Raw genomic sequence first — 18836 nt, 5'->3', positions numbered from 1 at the left:
TTTTATTTATTTACTTATTTTGAGACAAAGTTTCACTATGTAGCCCCTGCTTGTTTAGAACTTGCTACATAGACCAGGCTGGCCTCAAACATACCAAGATCTGAGCTCTGCCTCCTGAGTGCTAGGATAAAAAGCATGTACTTACCAGCTCCTATTTATTAAAATATATTTTAAAGTTTTATTAACATAGCAAGCATGCATATTTACTAAGCTGCAGTGTGACAGTTTAGTACATATAATGAATAGTGGTCAGATTTGGAAATGGGCATATATCTGTCCTCAGATATTTATTATTTCTTTGTGTTGGAAACATTGGAAGTTTTATTTAGAAGCTGTATTGAAGTATTCATTTTATTATTGCCAACCATAGGTATTCTGTTGTGCTGTAGAGTATTAGAATTATTTCTACTGTCCAACTATACTCCTGTAACCATCAAACCACTCTCTATCCATCTTTCCCCCCTCCCCTCAACCCTTCTCAGGCCTTGGCAACCACCCTTCTAATCTCTATTCAATGAAATCAACTTAGATTCCAAGTAAGTAAAAACATATGGTATTTGTCTTTCTGTGCTGACTCATTTTACTTACCAAGATGTCTTCTAGTTCCATCTACTTTGCTGCAGATGACAGAATTTCATTTATCTTTGTTGTTGAATCATATACTCTATTGTGTATATTTATCATTTTTTCCCTATCCATAGACATAGGACATTGATTCTGTGCATTGGTTATTTTGCAATAAATATGTGAGGCTAAGTGTTGTGAATGGACCTGTAATCCCAGTACTGGGGAGGCTGAAGGTAAGAAGGGCACAATTTTAGAGCCATTGTGGCCTGTATAGTGATTTTGAGGCCAGCCTGGGCTACACAGTGTGACCTGTCTCAAAAACAAAACAAAACAAAAAACAACCCAACCCCCCCCCCCAAAAAAAACCCACAACTAAACAACAAAAACCTAACCAAAATAGACATGTAAATGTGGGTGCAGATATTTCTTCAACATACTGATCTGATCTTAGTTCCTTTGGGTATATGCTTAATAGTAGGCATGCTGGATCATAATCTAGTTCTAATTTTCCCGGCAACCTCTATACATAAACAGTACAGTCCTTTACATGCCTACTGTGATTACGTAAATGATGCAGTTCCCAATTGACTCGGATAGTGGAACACTTGGATCCTGCTCTTTGGCAGGATCTGTTTGGGGAGGTGGTGAAGCCTTGCTGGAGGAAGAATGTCACTGGGTGGGTTTTTTGACTCACCTACTTTCAGTTCACCCTCTCTTCAGTTGAATATGTGATCTCTTGGCTTCTTGTTCCTGCTGCCATGCCTGCCCTTTTACTGCCGTGTCTCCTCACCATGATATACTCTTACCCTTTGGAACCATAAACCAAAACAGACTCTTCCTTTTATTAGTTACCTTGATCATAGTGCCTTAATCGCAATAATAGAAAAGTAACTACCTACCAGTAGTATAATTTCTCTTCTCATCTTCATCTGTGCTTGCTTATTCTTAAAAAAAGAGTCTTTCGTAAGTCATTCTGACATAAAATATCACATGGTTTTGATTTGCATTTCTCTAGTGATGGATAATGAATATATATATATATATATATATATATATATATATATATATATATATATATGGTATTTGTTGGCCTTTTGTAAATTCTTCTGAGAATTACCTGTTTATATTATTTGCCTATTTATGTGCTTTTTGGGGCGGAATGGGGATGGGGAGACAAAGCTTCATTCATTTCGTAGCCTAGGCTGACCTTGAATTCATCTTTTCCCCTCAACTTCTTGAGTGCTGGAACTATGGGGATGTTTCTGAAAACCCAGCTATTTGCCCACTTTTAATTGTATTATTTGTAGTTGAATTGTTTGAGGTTTTTTTTGTGTGTGAATTCATACCATGTCAGATAGATAGTTTGCCATTGTTTTCTTCCATTTTGTAGGTTTTTTTTTTCATTTTTGGTGGTATCTTTTGTTGTTTTGTTTTTGTTTTTGTTTTTGTTTGTTTGTTTTTGAGACAGGGTTTCTCTGTGTAGTCCTAGCTGTCCTGGAACTCTCTCTGTAGACTAGGCTGGCCTCCAACTCACAGGGGTCCACCTGCTGGGGTTAAAGGCATGAACATGGTTTCCTTTGTCAAATGAAATATTTTTGCTTGATATAGTCAGTCTCTTTTGTTAGTTTTAATTTTTGTTACCTGTTCTTTTGGTATCTTATAAAAAGTCTTGCTCAGACTAGTGTCCAGAAGCATTTTCCTTATATTTTCTTCTAGTGTTTTCATAGTTTTAGGTTTACATTTAAATCTTAGATCTATTTAAAATTAATTTTTGTATATGGTGAGAGATAGGGACAGATATTTTTCTGCATCTCCGTATTCAGTTTTCCAAGAAGTATTTATTAAAGAAACTTTTTTTTTTTTTTTTTTTTTGGTGAATGTTCCTGCCCTTGTTGGAAATTCAACAGTAAATATGTGGGCTTATTTTTTTCTTAGTTATTTGTGAATTTAAAAACATTAGGTTTTGTATGTTGATTTTTGTATTTTTGCTTTGTTTTCTTTTTCCAAGTTCCACAAGAAAAATTTATCTTCCTATATAAATATCTTTTGTTTGTTTGAGACAGGGTTTCTCTCTCTCTCTCTCTCTCTCTCTCTCTCTCTCTCTCTCTCTCTCTCTATGTGACTCTGGGTGTCTTGGAACTCATTATGTAGATTAGTCTTAAATTTATAGAGGTCTGTCTGACTTTGCTTCTTGAGTTAATTTCTTTCTTTTTTCTGTGTAATAGCCCTGGCTGTCCTGGGACTTGCTTTATCCTCAAAGGCCTCAAACAAGGATCCTCCTGCCTCTGCCTTCCCAGTGCTGGGATTAAAGGCATTAGCCACAATACCCAGCAGAGTTAATTTTTGTATTCTATAGCTGTAATGAATTTTTATTTATTTAATTTTAGAATCTCTAGGTTTTTCTATATAAAAATTATTTTCTCTGTTTTGGTTACATTTCTGTTGTGATAAGGCAGTTCAGAGGAGGAATGGGCAGTTCAGTTCATAGGTTACTATCTATTATTGGAAAGTCAAAGCAGAAACTTAAGTATGAATTTGAAGCATAAACTACAGAAGAATGCTGCTTGCTAGCTCACTCACTGGAGTGTGCTTAACTGGTTTGTTGTTTTTGTTTTTAAATACAGCCAGGACCACTTGCTGCCCACAGTGGTTTGAGCCTTCCTACATCAATTAATAATCAAGACAGCTTGCACAGACATGCCCACATGCCAGTTCAATCTGAGCAATTCCTCAGTGAAGACTCTTCTCAGGTGACTAGGCTGTATTGAGTTAATAGTTAAAGTTAAGTAGGACACTCCACAAAAAGGGGGTTTGTTTGTTTGGCTGGTTTTCTGAGTTTCTCTGTGTAGCTTTGGAGCCTGTCCTGGAACTCGCTCTGTAGACCAGGCTGGCCTTGAACTTGCAGAGATCTGCCTGTCTCTGCCCCCTGAATGCTTGGAAACAAACCGGAGTCTTCAGCAAGAGCAACAAGTGGTCTTAACTGCTGAGACATCTCTCTAGCCCCTGAAATCTGTTTTTTATTGATGTAGGTTGGCACTTGCTGCTATAAACATTACTCTTATTTTTACCTTTAAAAATATTTTTATTTTATGTGTAGGAGTGTTTGCCTACATGTATATCTGGTGTCCCTGACACACATTTGATGTGTCATATTCCCTGAAAATGGAGTTAACAAGTGATGAGAACTGCCATGTGGGTTCTTTGAAGCAAACATGTGTCTTCTTCAAGAGTGTCTTAGTCAGGGTTTCCATTGCTTCAGTGAAACACCATGACCAAAAACCAAGTTGGGGAGAAAAGGGTTTATTTGGCTTACACTTCCACATTGCTGTTCATCACTGAAGGAAGTCAAGGACAGGAACTCAAACAGGGCAGGATCCTGGAAGCAGGAGCTGATGCAGAGGCAGTGGAGGGTTGCTGCTTACTGGCTTGTTTGGTCTGCTTTCTTACAGAACCCAGGACCACCAGCCTAGGGATGGCACCACCCACCATAGGCTGGGTCCTCCGCCATTTCCATTGGTCATTTATTGAGAAAATACCTTACAGCTGGGTCTCATTAAGGCATTTTCTCAACTGAGGCTCCTTCCTCTCTGATGACTCTAGCTTGTGTCAAGTTGACACACAAAACCAGGTAGTACAAAGAGCTTTAAGTGCTCTTAACTGCTGAACCATTTCTCTAGCTCCAACATTGCTCTTTTATTATTTTTATTTATGTGTATGTGTTTGTATGTGAGTGAATGCCAGATGTGTTCAGTATCTCCACGAAGGCCAGAAGAAGGCGTTGAATCCCTTGGAGCTGGAGTTGAAGTGGTTGTGAGCCACTGTATGTGGGTACTGGGAACTGAACTCGGGTCCTTCAAGAGGAACAATGCTCTTAACCACTATGCTGTCTCTCCAGCCCCCACATTATTGTTATTTATGATTAAAAGTTATTATTGTGTATGTTTGATGTATGTGGGAGGTTAGAAGATGGTAACTTTTGTGGAGTTGGTGCTTTTCTTTTACTTTACATGGGTTCCAGGGATTGATTAACTTGTTGATTTGTACAGCCAGAGCTTTTATCCTGATGAACCTTTTCTTCATCTTTTCAGAGTTTCCTCTATTGTATTTTGTTTGGTTTTAGTGCTGGAGATTGAACCGCTCAAGATACACTCTATTACTGAGCTAACTGAATTATATGCCTCAGCCCAGGCTCTGTGTTAGGTAGTTTAACTACTAAATACTTTGGAGGAGGGTTTTCTGGTTTAGTTTTGTTTTTAGTTAACTTTTAAATTATATATTTATTTATTTAGAGTAGGTTTTCCGTTTCCCCCTTCTAAACACACAAACTATGAATGTTTGCTTCCTTAGTGGTCTCTAAGTCTAGGAGCCATTCTTTGTTCTTTCCTTGTTTCTTTTGTTTAAGTTTGACTAGATGATTTCAGAAGAACTGTCTTCAAGCCGAAGTATTGAAGCTCTCAACTGTATTTTATTTATTGAGTTTTCAATGCCAAAACTTGAGACATTGCTTATGATTGTGCCTGTCTGCATGCATGTGTGTGTGCATTTGAACCCATATGCTAGGTAAGTGTCCTGTCATTGAGCTACATTTCCTAGATCTGATTTTGTTTTGTTTATTTTTGTTTTTCTAGACAGAGTTTCTATGTGTAACGGCCCTGGTTGTCCTGGAACTCACTTTGTAGACCAGGCTGGCCTTGAACCCTAGCCCTCATTTTTAAAAATGATTTTTTGGTTGAATTTTTCATTTATTAAAAATTTTCTTTTTTGACAGTTTGTTGGTTTCCATTTCTTTGGCACTTTAAAAAACAGATTTTTGTGCCTTTAGATGTGTCTTGTTAACATGTTTCTTTATGCCTCTGTGTTCCTATGTTGGTATTTTTGTGCATCTGGTAGATTAGTTGTCTCCGCCAATTTTTGTTAAAAGTGGCTTTCATAGTAAAACATTCTGTTGGCAGTTTTTCTTAGTTTTGTTTGGATAGACTGCATTGGTTTTGGTTTCAGGTGGATACTTATGTAGTTTCTTCAGCTATAATTAATTTGAGAATGTCTGTAGATGTCTCGGGGACTCTGCACTTAGGGGGTTGTGGGCCTGCACCACCAGCTAGAATGTAGCTCCCTTAGGCAGGTAGCTTTTTTTGGTTGTTCTCGGTACATCTGGAAATTAGTATGGGGTGCCTGTCACTTTCCTCTGGTATGTGAAGGTAAACATACCCCAAGTGGGTTGGTGATATAGCACAGCATGGTTTATAGAGGGGTAAGGTGTAGTGCCTTCCAGTGTGTGAGTGCTGTCTGGTGACTAAGACTGACCAGTGGGTACAGATGGATTGTGTATAGTTCCCTTGTAGGACCTCTGCTTAGGAAACTCTGCCCACCTGCTTCCCAGGTCTGGAGTTGGCTAGGTAGGGCTAAGCATCAGCTCTTTAGGGCCAGTTTTTCACAAGTTAGAGGCAGAAAGATAGCTTATTGGGAATGGCTTTTGAATCTCAAAGCCTGCCACCAGTGACATATCTCCTCTAATAAGGCCACACTGAATCCTTCTCAAACAGTTCTACCAGTGGTGATCAAGCATTCAAATATATGGGCCTATGAAGGCCATTCTCATTCAACCACCACAACTTAGTTCCTCTTTTCTTGCTCTGCAATGTCTTTTCCATATCCCCACTGTACTTAATCAGGACCTCAGAAACTTCAGTGAAGTAGTTGTATTTTACTTGTTTGGGTTTTTTGTATGGAAAGAAAGTATGCCAGGTACCTACTACTCAGCCATCTTGATTAAATCATCTGAAGGTAAAACCTTAGGCTTAGATAGTAGGGAAAGCATAATGTTCGAGAATTAAATTACAGAATATAATAAATACTTATTGCTCTTTGCCTTGTCTGCCAAATGCAGAAGCCAAGAGGCTTATATACTTTCAAGAATGGAGAAGAAAGGGAGCTTGGGACAGTGAGCCCATGTACTTGAGAGGACAATCATGAGTTTAGGGTTAGCTTGGGTAATATAATGAGATTCTATCTCAAAGAACAAAACAAAACAGGGAAAGGAAACTAGAGGCTGTGGTCCTTGCCTATAATCTCAGCTGTTTTAGTGGCTGTGGTAGGAAGATCTTATATTTGAGGTCAGACAGAACTTACATAGTGTGTAGGGGGGGGCAGGATGGAGGAGTGTTAAAGCCTCAAAGTACATGATCAAATTGGTGTTGTGTTTTGTTGTATTTGCTCTGCAAACCCAGGGCCTCAAAAGGTTCAGTACTATTTCAAAATACCGAAGAACTCACTCTTAGGACTCACTGAGAGTTTGTATATCTTTTTATTTTTTTAAACTTATACATTCCTGGGTGCATGCTGGTTGGGAACAAGGGTTTTCATAGCTCCTACAAGAACAGCAATATTGCTGGGCAGTGGTGGCGCACGCCTTTAATCCCAGCACTCGGGAGGCAGAGCCAGGCGGATCTCTGTGAGTTCAAGGCCAACCTGGGCTACCAAGTGAGCTCCAGGAAAGGCGCAAAGCTACACAGAGAAACCCTATCTCGAAAAAACCAAAAAATAAATAAATAAATAAATAAAAAAGAACAGCAATATTTATATACATAGGCAAAACAGAGAAACAGAGTCCTAGTGCTCAAAGACTATGTACTAACTCCTAATGGGTACACTGTGCTGTCTTCAAAGGAAGGATTGGTCAGAACCCTCCTCCCACATAAGCACTCACCGTTACAATCTGCAGAGGGTCTGCAAGAACAGCAGAGTCACTAGGACAGCTTCAGGGACTGACACTGGTTCTCACAATATTAATTTTTTAGGATCCACTGTGTAGCCCAGTTTGGCCGTGAACTTGTGTTCCTTTTCTTGCTGGACTCCTAAATGTTGAGTTTATAGGTGTATACCTTGATACCTGGCTCAGATCATTTTCTAATGAATTATTTTCATTATCCCTCTTCATTATTGACATTCATATCTGTAGGAATGAGTTGGTTTTAGATAAAAAACTGCTCCAGAAAGTAATGTATCTCTACATCTATCTGTATGTATAAACACACACACACACTCGTGTATTTCCCCCAACATCTGTAAGAAATGAGAGAGAATTAATGTGGACCATAAATCAGCAGGAGAGACAGCAGTGCATCTTTACAGGAGATAGTGTTTTCAGGGAATGGTGAGGTGGCTCATCAAGTAAAGGTCCTTGCCATCAAGCCTGATGACCTGAGTTCATTCCCTGGAACTCAGATAGCAGAAGGAGGGAACTGACTCCCACTAGATGTTCTCTGATCCTACCCTTTCACCGTGAAACTTGCTTCATTTTCCCCAAATTAAAAAACAAAAACAACAACAACAAAAAAAGGAAAATGTATAGACATAGCGTTTTCAGGTAAGCCCTCATATTAGAAATTGTTGGACATCCCAGTGAAGAAGATTCTGGAGAAAAGGTTCCATAGTGTAGAAACAAGTATGAAATAAAGGTGTCCTAGTCTAGAGAGGTCTATCAGCAGCAGTAGTAGTTTAACTGTAGTTCCTGCCACTGAGGAACTGAAGTAGTAGAGGTAGAGGTCAGAGAAGTACACATTATGGGAAGAGCTAGTATAAGTAGCAGATATGTTGAAATAGTAGGGATACTTGATACCCACTTTATTCGGATATGAAGTCAATACAAGTATATGTTAGACTTAACTTGGCAAGCTTTCTATGGCCTGTCTTGTGTGCATATTATTTTTAAAAATTTCCCTGGGAATTATTCTTCCCTTATATATTTCCAGAGCTCTGGGTTTTCTGTTTTGTTTTGTTTTGGTTGGTTCATTTTGTTTAAGAGTGTGTGTTATCTGAAAGGACAAAGCACTATTAAGGGCTGATTTTATTGCAAGGTTACCCAGTACCAGATGGGAGGGTTTGCTTCCTGCTTAACTTTGCAGCCTGAACCTGTGGATCCTGGTTGTAAATTGTAAACTGTATCTCAGGAAACAAGTGCCACTGTAAAAATTTTATATAACTCTTTACATAACATCTCTTGTAATGGAAGTAGCTGGTTTTATTATACTTTTCATATTTTTTGGATTTAATAGAAGATATTTTCGTGAGTTTTGAATTTGCCATATTTATTAAAAAAGTTAGCCAAGGTTTTGTAATAAAATTTACTGTTCCCACACAAAAAGCAGCTGAAATTATAATACCAAAATGTAGAAGCATCTCAGATGCTCATCAGCAGATGAGTTAGTGAAATGTGTATGCACACTCTGGAATATTATTCTGCATTAAAAAGGAATGAAGTATATATTGGTTCATGTTATAGCATTGTTGAATGTTAGAAACATTGTGCTGTGAAAGAACCTAGTCACAGAGCTGGAGAGATGTTTCAAGATGAAGTACACTTCCAGAGGATGCTGTCAGGTTCAATTTCCAGCATCCATATGGTGTCTCAAAACTAACTCTGGTTCCAAGGACCCGACACCTTTTCTGGCTTCCATAGACCCCAAGCATACAAGTGATATATAAACCATAGACCCCAAGCATACAAGTGATATAAACATAATTGCAGGTAAAACACACATACATATAAAAATAAATTAAGAATAAAAATTAAGAAAAAAAAATCACAGAAGCTACAACATTGTTTTTGACATGTGCTTTAACTTAGATAGACCTTGAAAACTATAAAAAAACACATAATATGATTCTGTTTGTGTGAAGTTTCCAACAGATATAAATGTGGTTCCATGGCCTTCCAACTATACTAAATATCATTATATACTTTATTTTTTATTAAAATATTTATTTATGTGTATATGTGACTATGTGTGCATGTGCATGGAGGCCAGAAGAGGGTGTTGGGCATCTTCCTGTAACTGTCTTCCTATTCCTTTTGAGGCAAGGTCTCTCCCTGAACCTGGGGCTTGTAGTTTCTCATCTAGGCTAGAAGCCAGCAAGTCAGAGTTAGAATTATAGGCACATGTGGGATGCCCAGTTTATTATGCGGGTGCTGGGATGCTCATGATTACACAGCAAGTGCTTATAACAAAAGTGCTCATAACCACCAAGTCATCTCTTCAATTCCCATTGTATATTTTAAGTAGGTGAGTTTTATGATATGTGAACTAGATCTCTGTAAAGCTATTACAAAAAAATAGCTTGAGTTCAGATTTTTTTGTCAGTTGGTATAGATGAATGATTACCTGTTTTAATGCCTCAGCAAGTCTTAAAATTTATCATCTACAAATGGTTTAAAATGTATCTTTGGGAGAGAAGATAACCATTAAACATAATTGAAGACCAAGTGTCCTAGAAAAACTTGATTAAATAAAACTACCAATACTATAACCCTTTTTGAGACCTCTTCCCTTTTGTTCCTGGTATTTTGGCATCTAAGCAGTAATTGAAAGAATATATTCCAGGATATGATTACCCATGCCAGTAGTCCTAGCATCTGGAGACAAAAAGATGCCAAGTTCAAGGCCATTTTGGACTATATAATGAGATTCTGCCTAAAGATAGGAGAGAGGGGATGCTTCTCATTAATCCAAAGGAAGAAACTAGTTAATACTTCTTAGGGCCTTCCTTTTAAATTTGAGCAACAGACAAAGATTATGAGCTATATGAGGAAAATTTTACAAATAAGAAAACAAAGCAAATAGGAAAATAATTTAGATCAATAAGAATAACAGCACGAAGAGCTGTTGAGAGATTATATAACAAGGACAAAACAATAAAAGGATGAAGGTTAGTAGGGACCTTTCACAAAGGAAATAGGAAACAGATGATAAAAGATAAAATGTCAGCCTGGAAAGTCAACTTCCAAATAATAGAAGTGCTAATCATTCATTAAAACTGAGAAAAAGAAATTATCAATAAAATGTTGAAGAAGAATTCCCTTAGTTGAAGAATAAGATTTTGTATGGTACCCAAAAGAAGTTGTTACATTTTAAATGACAACTTGGAAATTGGAATATTTTACTTTTGTTTTAACCAATGAGAGGTACATTGACTGCTCACCACAAATAGATGATGTCTGAATCATATAGCAAATACTTTTAGGATGGGGGCAGTATCAAAGCCATCTTTTTTTTTTAAACATTTATTGATTCTTTGTGGATTTTACATCATACATCCTGATCCCACTCATCTCCCTATCCCTTCACTTCTGCCCTCTGCCTTTGCAACCTCCCCTCCCCCCCACAACAAAACAAAATTTAAAAGTAAAACCAAAAAAAAAAAACAAAAGCAAATAACAAAAATCTCTGCATGGAAGCTGTAGTGTGTAGCCTAGTGAGCCACACAGTATACCATTTAGTTCATACATCTTTACTTGTAAATATTCATTGCATTGAGTCAATTGTCTGGTAAAAGACCTCTGGCTTCTGCTACCCTATTGATACTGGGCCCTCACTGGGACTCCTCTTTGATATTCTGTTGTTATCCTGTGTCATGGGAATCCTGTAACTTTGGATCTGCAGGTCTGGTCCCTTGACATGCTTCAGCAGTTCATAAATGAAGTGGTTCTGGGCCTGGGTAGTAGCTGGGTTGATCAGTCATAGCTATTTTTTTAAAAAAATGCAATTTGTTGCCGGGCGGTGGTGGCGCACGCCTTTAATCCCAGCACTCGGGAGGCAGAGGCAGGTGGATCTTTGTGAGTTCGAGGCCAGCCTGGGCTACCAAGTGAGTTCCAGGAAAGGCGCAAAGCTACACAGAGAAACCCTGTCTCAAAAAACCAAAAAAAAAAAATGCAATTTGTGATACCCTGAGTAGTGTCTTTGTTGCCATTTGGATATTTTACAGATGTCTTTAACTTAAGATAATTAGAACAAAGTATTTCTTCCATCTTCATCATTTTATTAAATGTAATTTCTTTCTTTACCATGTCTGGCCTGGAACTTATTATGTAGACAGGGCTGTGCTTGAACTTACAGAGATCTGCTTGCATTTGCCTTCAGAGTGCTGGAAATTAAAGGTGCATGCCACCATGCTCATCATTAAATGGTGTTTCTGTCGGGAAGTCATGTACTATACCTAATACCTTTCTTTTCCTTATTCTAGTCCACACACAATATATCTCCAGATGCATTTTGAAGTCTATAAAAATTTATTTGTGTGTGTGTGTGTGAGTGCATGATATGTGGGGGTGGGGGGGAGTTCATGTGTAGAAGTCAGAGAACAACTTTGTGGAGTATATTTCTTGCTTCTTCTATCTTTACATGGTTATGGGTATTGAACTCGGAACTCCAGGCTTGCCTGACAAGTATTTACCTACTGAGTTGTTTTGCTGGCCTTTGGAGTCTTACTTATTTTTTTAGCTAGGGTCTCATAGCCCAGGTTGGCCTCAGACTTAATACACAGCTATGGGATTACAGGTATGCACCACCACACCTTGTTTTATGTGGTGCTCAGGATCAAACCTTAATACATTTTAGGCAAACACTTCTGACTGGCAGCAATTTTCAGCCAGTGAATTATTTTCTATTTACATGAGTATACCAGTCAACTGCAAGCAACTATCATTGATTTCTTTTCTTGGATTGTTGGCCTTCTGGTGTTGTGGGTTTTTTGTTTGTTTGTTTGTTTTTAATAGTTTTACAACCTTACATTTTTTCCCTTTTTCTTTCTTGAGCCGGGGTGTCATTAGCCAAGGCTGGTCTGGAACTCAGGATTCTCCTGCTTTGGTCTTAACTATTTTCAAGTATAGAGTTTAGTATTTCTAAGTATATTCATGTTGTAGGTCTTTAATACTTTGTCATCTTGGTATGAAAACTCTACCCATTTAAAAAGAAAGTCTCCCCTCTGTCCTGCTAGTCCCTAGCAACCACTCTGTTTTTCTTTCAATAAATTTATTTGTTCAACTTCACAAGTGGAATAGTAGAGTTACTGTCTTTTTGTGACTGTGTCTTTTGTTGGACCGTATGGTAGTTCTATTTATAATATTTTTGGGGAACTACATACTGTTTCATAGCTACTGTAATTTCATGTTGCTGTCAATAGTGTTTCAGAGTTCCAGTTTTACCACATCCACTTAGGTGTGAGGTGGTATCTCTGTAGTTTTGATTTGATTTTCTCTTGTGATTAGTTTTGATGATTATTATTTCATGTTAGTTGGACATTTGTATATATTTAGAGAAATATAATTCCTCTGATCTTTTTTTAAATTGAGTAATATTCTTAATGAGGGTTTGTTTGTTTTAAGATTCAAGTCCTCCATGGGCCAGGAGGAGGGAATGGGAACTTAATGGGGAAAGAGTGTTCATACCAAGATAAGGAGAGACCTACTGCCCTATGGTATCAATGTACTTTTTCTTTTTCTCTTTCTCTCTCCCCCCTCTCTCTCTCTCTCTTTCTTTCTTTCTTTCCTCCTTCCTTCCTTCTTTCCTTCCTCCCTCCCTCTCTCTTTTTCTTTCTTTCTTTCTTTCTTTCTTTCTTTCTTTCTTTCTTTCTTTCTTTCTTTCTTTCTCTCTCTCTCTCTCTCTCTCTCTTTCTTTCCTTCTCTCTCTCTCTCTCTTTCTTTCTTTTTTTTTTTTTTTTTAAGACACTCTAGCTCAGATTGACTCTAACTCATTGTAGCCCCTGGTTGGCCTTAAACTCATGACAATCAGTCTGCTTCAGCCTTCCAAGTGTTGGGATTACAGGCATGAACCACTCACTATGCTCACCTTGTTAATAAGTCTTAAATGATCTGGCTTTTTTTTTTTTTAGTCTTTCTTTAAAAAAAAAAAACAAAAAAACAAACAAACCTTCACACAGCAGCCAGAGATTTTTGTTTGTTTTGTTTAGTTTTTCTGAGACAGGGTTTCTCTGTGTAACAGCTCTGACGGGAACTCGTTTTGTAGACCATGCTCATAGAGATCCACCTGCTTCTGCCTCCTGAGTGCTGGAGTCAAAGGAGTGCCTGGCTTTAAGATTTCTATCATAGGTATGATTGGTTACCAAGTCCATCAAGCCACAAATCTTAGGGACAACATGGGAGTTTGTATTACTTTCAAATAGTACTGTCCAGGGTGTGTGTTGGGGTACTTTACTTCATGTGGTCACTTAGGGACATGAGCTCTTCTGTCTTTTTATGTTACCCCCATGATCAGCACATGACTTCTGAAATTGATTTGAAAAGGGAAATGTGTATAGGAAGATTTTAAGGTTCCAGATTAGAAGTAGTATTTATCACTTTTACCCATATTGTATTGGTCATAGCCAAGTCGTGATCTCTTTGTAGAAATGTGTGCATTTTTAAGAAGTGTAGTATAGCAGTTAGCGGATGAGAAGAGTACAGATATTAATGAATGGTAGCAGCACTGTCACAATGGGTACTGAATTATGATTTCCTTGCTTAAAATCTTTTAGTTTTCTTTTGTGTGTGTGTGTGCGCGCGTGCGTGCATGCAAGCGTGCGTGCGTGCGTGCGTGCGTGTGTGTGTGTGTGTGTGCGCGCGCGCACTTGCAGAGGCCAGAGGTTAATTAACAAAGACTATTGGGGTCCAGCCCCTAAGTAGCCTTTTCCCAGGGTTTCAGAAGAAATGCTACTAGTGATGAGAATTAATCTGAGGGATGTTGAATGAATCTAAGTACACTGAACTCTTTAGTCCATTCACTCCATTCTTGTAAGTCGAAATCTCTCTACACAGCTTCAGTTCTATTCTCATACTTATCTCCTCTCTTTCCCTTCCTCTCCTATCCTCTCATTGTTCTAAGTTCCTTTCATCTTCGTCTCCCTCTTCTCTCTCTCCAGTCCAGTTTAAATACACATATAGTCCACAGTTCTCTGGCTCTGCCACTTTCTGGTTGGATGGGATAGTTAGGAAGCCTGTGTCATAGCTTGATGCACCTAGTGTGTGAAAACCCTTTTGTTCTGAGTTAAATGTTAAAGGGGAAGTCTAAAGATACCATTTGGGCTATGAGAAAAAGGAGGGTTAAGTTTAATTTGCACAAGAAGCAAAAATTTGTACCTAACATCTGCCTGGCCTTGGCGGTTGTCTCCGTATGGATATTTACCTTAATTCAGGAGACTAGCAGATGGTCTGGATGCTTATTTTATCTGCAGTCTGTCCTTAGAAAGTCTGGGAGATATCTCAGATAAAATACTTTTGTCCAGAGATGGCCTTAGCCTCGTACTTGCTAATGATAATTACGGAAAGGCAGACTTCTGAGTTCAGTGCTAAAAAATAAAGGAACAGAAGCCTGAAAAGAGGGTTCTTGACTATATGATTTGTTGTCAACACAGTTGGGGGAATTTCTCCAGATACCTTAATTGTATAGGGAAAAACTGTGCCCAATGAATGATCAGTCACACTGTTAGAAGTTTTTAGAAAGAGAATTGATTGGGAAAGCTACCAATGCACACAAGAAAATCATTGCAGAAACCGACTGATGTATTTAAGAGCTAATATCATCAAGACTCCTTAAGTCTTGGCTTTATCCTCTGGAAAGACCCATCTTCCAGGTATAGCTTGTTATAGTCAGCTGAATTCCTACTACATATTTCTGCAGCCGGCAGCAGTTGATATTGGATAGTTTCTTTTATTGTTATCTTCCTTATTTTTTTGAAATGGGGTCTTCTCACTGAACCTGGAACTCACTGATTCAGCTAAACTGGCTGGTCAGCAAGCTCCAGAGATCGTTCTGTCTTTACGTCCTCAGAACTGAGATTATAAATACACACTGCTGTGTCCTGTTTCTGAACTCAGGTCCTTATGTTTTGTGCAGCCTTATCTTACTGAACGAACCATCTCCCCAACAACCAGCCTTTATCTTTTAATTAGAGCATTACATCCTCAGAGTTATTATTGAAAACTATGGTCTGATTCCTTCCTTGTTTGCTTATTTACTCACCTTAGAAGTTTGCTGACTTACTAAGTTAAGGATGTGTGTTTCTTTGTTGCTGTACCTTTCTTGCCAGGAAGTTCTGGATGCTGAGCCTTTTAGCATCTATAAGCTAGTTCTGTTGAGGGGAGGTTTGGCCAGGTTAACAGTGGTGAATAGAAGCATTGGTACCTGAATTGCTCTTCTGAAGCCATATCCCCCCATACAGTAGCTAGCTGCTGGGGGAGGTAGACTCAACATCTGTCAAGTGTAGACCTGAGGTGGGACCTGAGATATGTATAGATATGTAGTGGTGACTGCAGAGGCTTGTGGTTGTATAAGCCCTGTCAGTAGTGATTACTACCTGTTGCCTACTGAGCTCCAGCTGAACAGCGCCAAAAACATGCAGCCAGGCAGGGTTTCTGTAACTGACCTGATGAATTGTTTGGTGAAATGGACACTTTTGCTCAGCAGTATATTTAACAAATCATAAGGGCAGATTGCTCCAATATTGACAAAGTTCTTAACCAAAAATAGACATGAACATCTGAGTCAGTTCTGCCATGAACTTAATAGATTTGCTGCAGTACTTCAGAGTGAAGGTTATCCAGATACTTGAATGCAAATGACAGCAACTAAACCAAAAACAGTGTTTTTGGTTTTTTTTTTTTTTAATAGGAGAACTCTCCAAGAGTGTTCTGCTATAGGCTATATGAGAAGACACTTGAAGATGGATGCATGTTTTATGAACAAGAAAATACTTTCTGGTAGTGTAGCATTAAAGAGTCATCTGTAGCAAAACAAGCATCTGTGTAAATAGTGCGTTTTCACGTTTATTTTTATGTTACTGATTCACAAAATTTGTTACAGTATAATTTGATGTCCAACTTTAATCTAGTTATACCGTGTGTGTGTGTGTGTGTGTGTGTGTGTAACTTTGTGGAGTTTTTTTTTGTTTTGTTTTTTGAGACAGGGTTTCTCTGTGTAACTATGGTGCCTGTCTTGGAACTCACTCTGTAGTCCAGGCTGGCCTCAAACTCACAGAGATCCGCCTGGCTCTGCCTCCCGAGTGCTGGGATTAAAGGCGTGCGCCACCACTGCCTGGCTCCTTCAACCTTTTTATGAGTTGTGGGCATTGATTTTAGGCTGCTAGGCTTGCAAGGCAAGTACTTTAAACTTGCTTTGTGCAATGATTGAAAACTTAATTTTTTATTTGTATCTATTTTAATCATTACGTATTTTTGTCTTGTTTGCCTTTACCATATATATATGTATATGTATATATGTATGTGTGTATATATATATATATATATATATCTCCTTGGCTGGTCTGGACTTTGCTATGTAGACCAGACTAGCTTCAAACTCAGAGATCTACCTGCCTCCAAGTTACAGAACTGCTCCCCCCAAAACAAATATAAGAAAATCATTTTTTCTAAGCGGTTAAGTACAACAAATATATCCAGTTCTAGTCATGTGTGCCTAATTCATACTGCATTAATGACCAATGGAATCAAAAGCCTATTAGTTTGACATTTGCTTATCATTTCTTGAGGGAGTGGATCCAGTGGTAATCAGTTTCCTTATCTTTTGCTTATCTAGTAAAATTGTTCTTTCTGCCTCACTTTTGAAGGTCAGTGTTGCCAGATAGAGTACTCTTAGTTAACATGGCATTTTTCTCTCACCTTTTCCCAGAATCTTGACTGTCAGCCTGGCCTTCAGCTTTTGCAGTAAGAAATCTGGTGATGATCTTGCTGAGATTCATTGTGTATGAGGAGTTTCTTCTCTCTTACTCATCTTCTGAACCTTTCTTTCCTTTTGGCAGGTAATGATGTGGCTTGGTGTAATAAATCACCCTTCAGCTCATTTCTGCTGGATTCTTTTGAGCTTATTAGATGTGTATATTTATGTTTTTAATCAAATTTGTGAAGTGTTTGGTCTCTTTGCTCTCTCTCCACACACACACACACACAGAATTCCCACGTCAGTTCATTTAACTTCAGTTGTTATAGCTTTTCACATGTGCTGATTCTTTATTCCATCTACTCAGATCTGTCTTTGAATGCTTCCAATGAATTTTTCAGCTCCAGAATTAATTTTATTTTCAATTTTATTTTCTGTCTCTTCATTTGCCTTTCATTATGTCTTCTTTAGTTTTCTGGGTATTTTTGAGGCAGCTGTTTTGAAAGAAAGCATTATGTAGTTGAGATCTATCTTTTCCTTCTCTAGGAAGTTTCTGTTGGCTCTCTCTCTCTCTTCTTGTATATATAGGTCATATTTGCTTTTTTTTTTTTTGTACTTTGTGTGTGTGTTATGTGTTTCTTCATGTGTAGTATGAATGCTAAGGCCAGAAGTCAACCTTGTATGTCGTTTTTTTTTTGTTTGTTTGTTTGTTTTTGACAGGGTCTCTAGTCCTAGCTGTCTTGCAGCTTGCTGTGTAGACCAGAATGGCCTCAAACTCAAAGACATCCTCCTGCCTTTGCTTCCCCAGTACTGGGATTAAAGGCGCACATCACCATGACCAGCTCTAGGTGTTAGTCTTCAGGTGCCATCCACCTTGATTTTTGAGACAGTCTCTTATGAGACTGGAGTTTGAAGATTAGCCTAGCCTGTCTGGTCACTGAGTCCTGAGCACATGCTACCATATGCAGCTCTTCAAAAATTATTTAGTTACTTATTTTACTTTTTTGAGACAGAGTTTTTCTTGTATGCCCCTGGCTGTCGTGGAACTTGCTCTGTAGATCAGGTTGGCTTCAAACTCACAGAGATCCACCTTCCTCTGCCTCCCGAGTGCTGGAATTAAAAAGCATGTGCCTCCACCTCCCGATGCAACTTTTTTTTTTAAACATAGGTTCTGGGGGCCAAGCTCAGGTCTTGATGCTCATAACAAGTACTTTACTGACTGACCTGTCTTCACAGCCCGCTTACACTTTTGATGTTGAAAACTGTGTCCAAATCTTAGGTGGTAACTCTGGGAAGTAGCGCTCTCCTTTTCAGTGTTATTTCACTTGCTTGTCGCTGCTTTCTCCTATTCCATACTGCACACACATGGAGTTAGGAGTGCACACACAGAGAAATCCATTGAAAACTATGGTCTAATTCCTTTCTTGTTTGCACCTTTTTCTGAGCATTGCCTTTTTTTAAAAATTTTATTTATTTTATTTTACAATACCATTCAGTTCTACATATCAGCCACGGGTTCCCCTATTCTCCCCCCTCCCACCCCCTCCCTTTACCCCCAACCCACCCCCCATTCCCACCTCCTCCAGGGCAAATCCTCCCCCGAGGACTGCGATCAACCTGGTAGACTCAGTCCAGGCAGGTCCAGTCCCTTCCTCTCAGACTGAACCAAGTGTCCCTGCATAAGCTCCAGGTTTCAAACAGCCATCTCATGCAATGAGCACAGGACTTGGTCCCACTGCCTAGTTGCCTCCCAAACTGATCAAGCCAATCAACTGTCAACTGAGGGCCTGATACAGCTGGGGGCCCCTCAACCTTTGGTTCATA

General features: G+C 38.7%; 1 protein-coding gene across 7 annotated transcripts in view; it reads left to right on the top strand.

Annotated features, from left to right (window-relative positions):
- Nck1 (NCK adaptor protein 1) overlaps positions 1-18836 on the top strand; it is a 67101-nt gene that overhangs the window by 11400 nt on the left and 36865 nt on the right. Inside the window, exons 2-3 of one of the 7 annotated variants that reach the window (XM_076576911.1) lie at positions 483-536; positions 3192-3317. The exons of 4 other annotated variants lie outside the window; for them this stretch is intronic. The gene's annotated coding sequence lies outside the window, so the exon portion shown is untranslated. Of the gene's footprint in view, positions 1-482; positions 537-2764; positions 3318-18836 lie in introns of those variants that run through there. 2 more of the 7 variants (XM_076576912.1, XM_076576914.1) reach the window with 2 other exon arrangements.

Source organism: Peromyscus maniculatus, chromosome 7 (genome assembly GCF_049852395.1).
Source record: "Peromyscus maniculatus bairdii isolate BWxNUB_F1_BW_parent chromosome 7, HU_Pman_BW_mat_3.1, whole genome shotgun sequence".
Classification (NCBI taxonomy): domain Eukaryota; kingdom Metazoa; phylum Chordata; class Mammalia; order Rodentia; family Cricetidae; genus Peromyscus; species Peromyscus maniculatus.
This window is presented reverse-complemented; position numbering and strand designations above follow the sequence as displayed.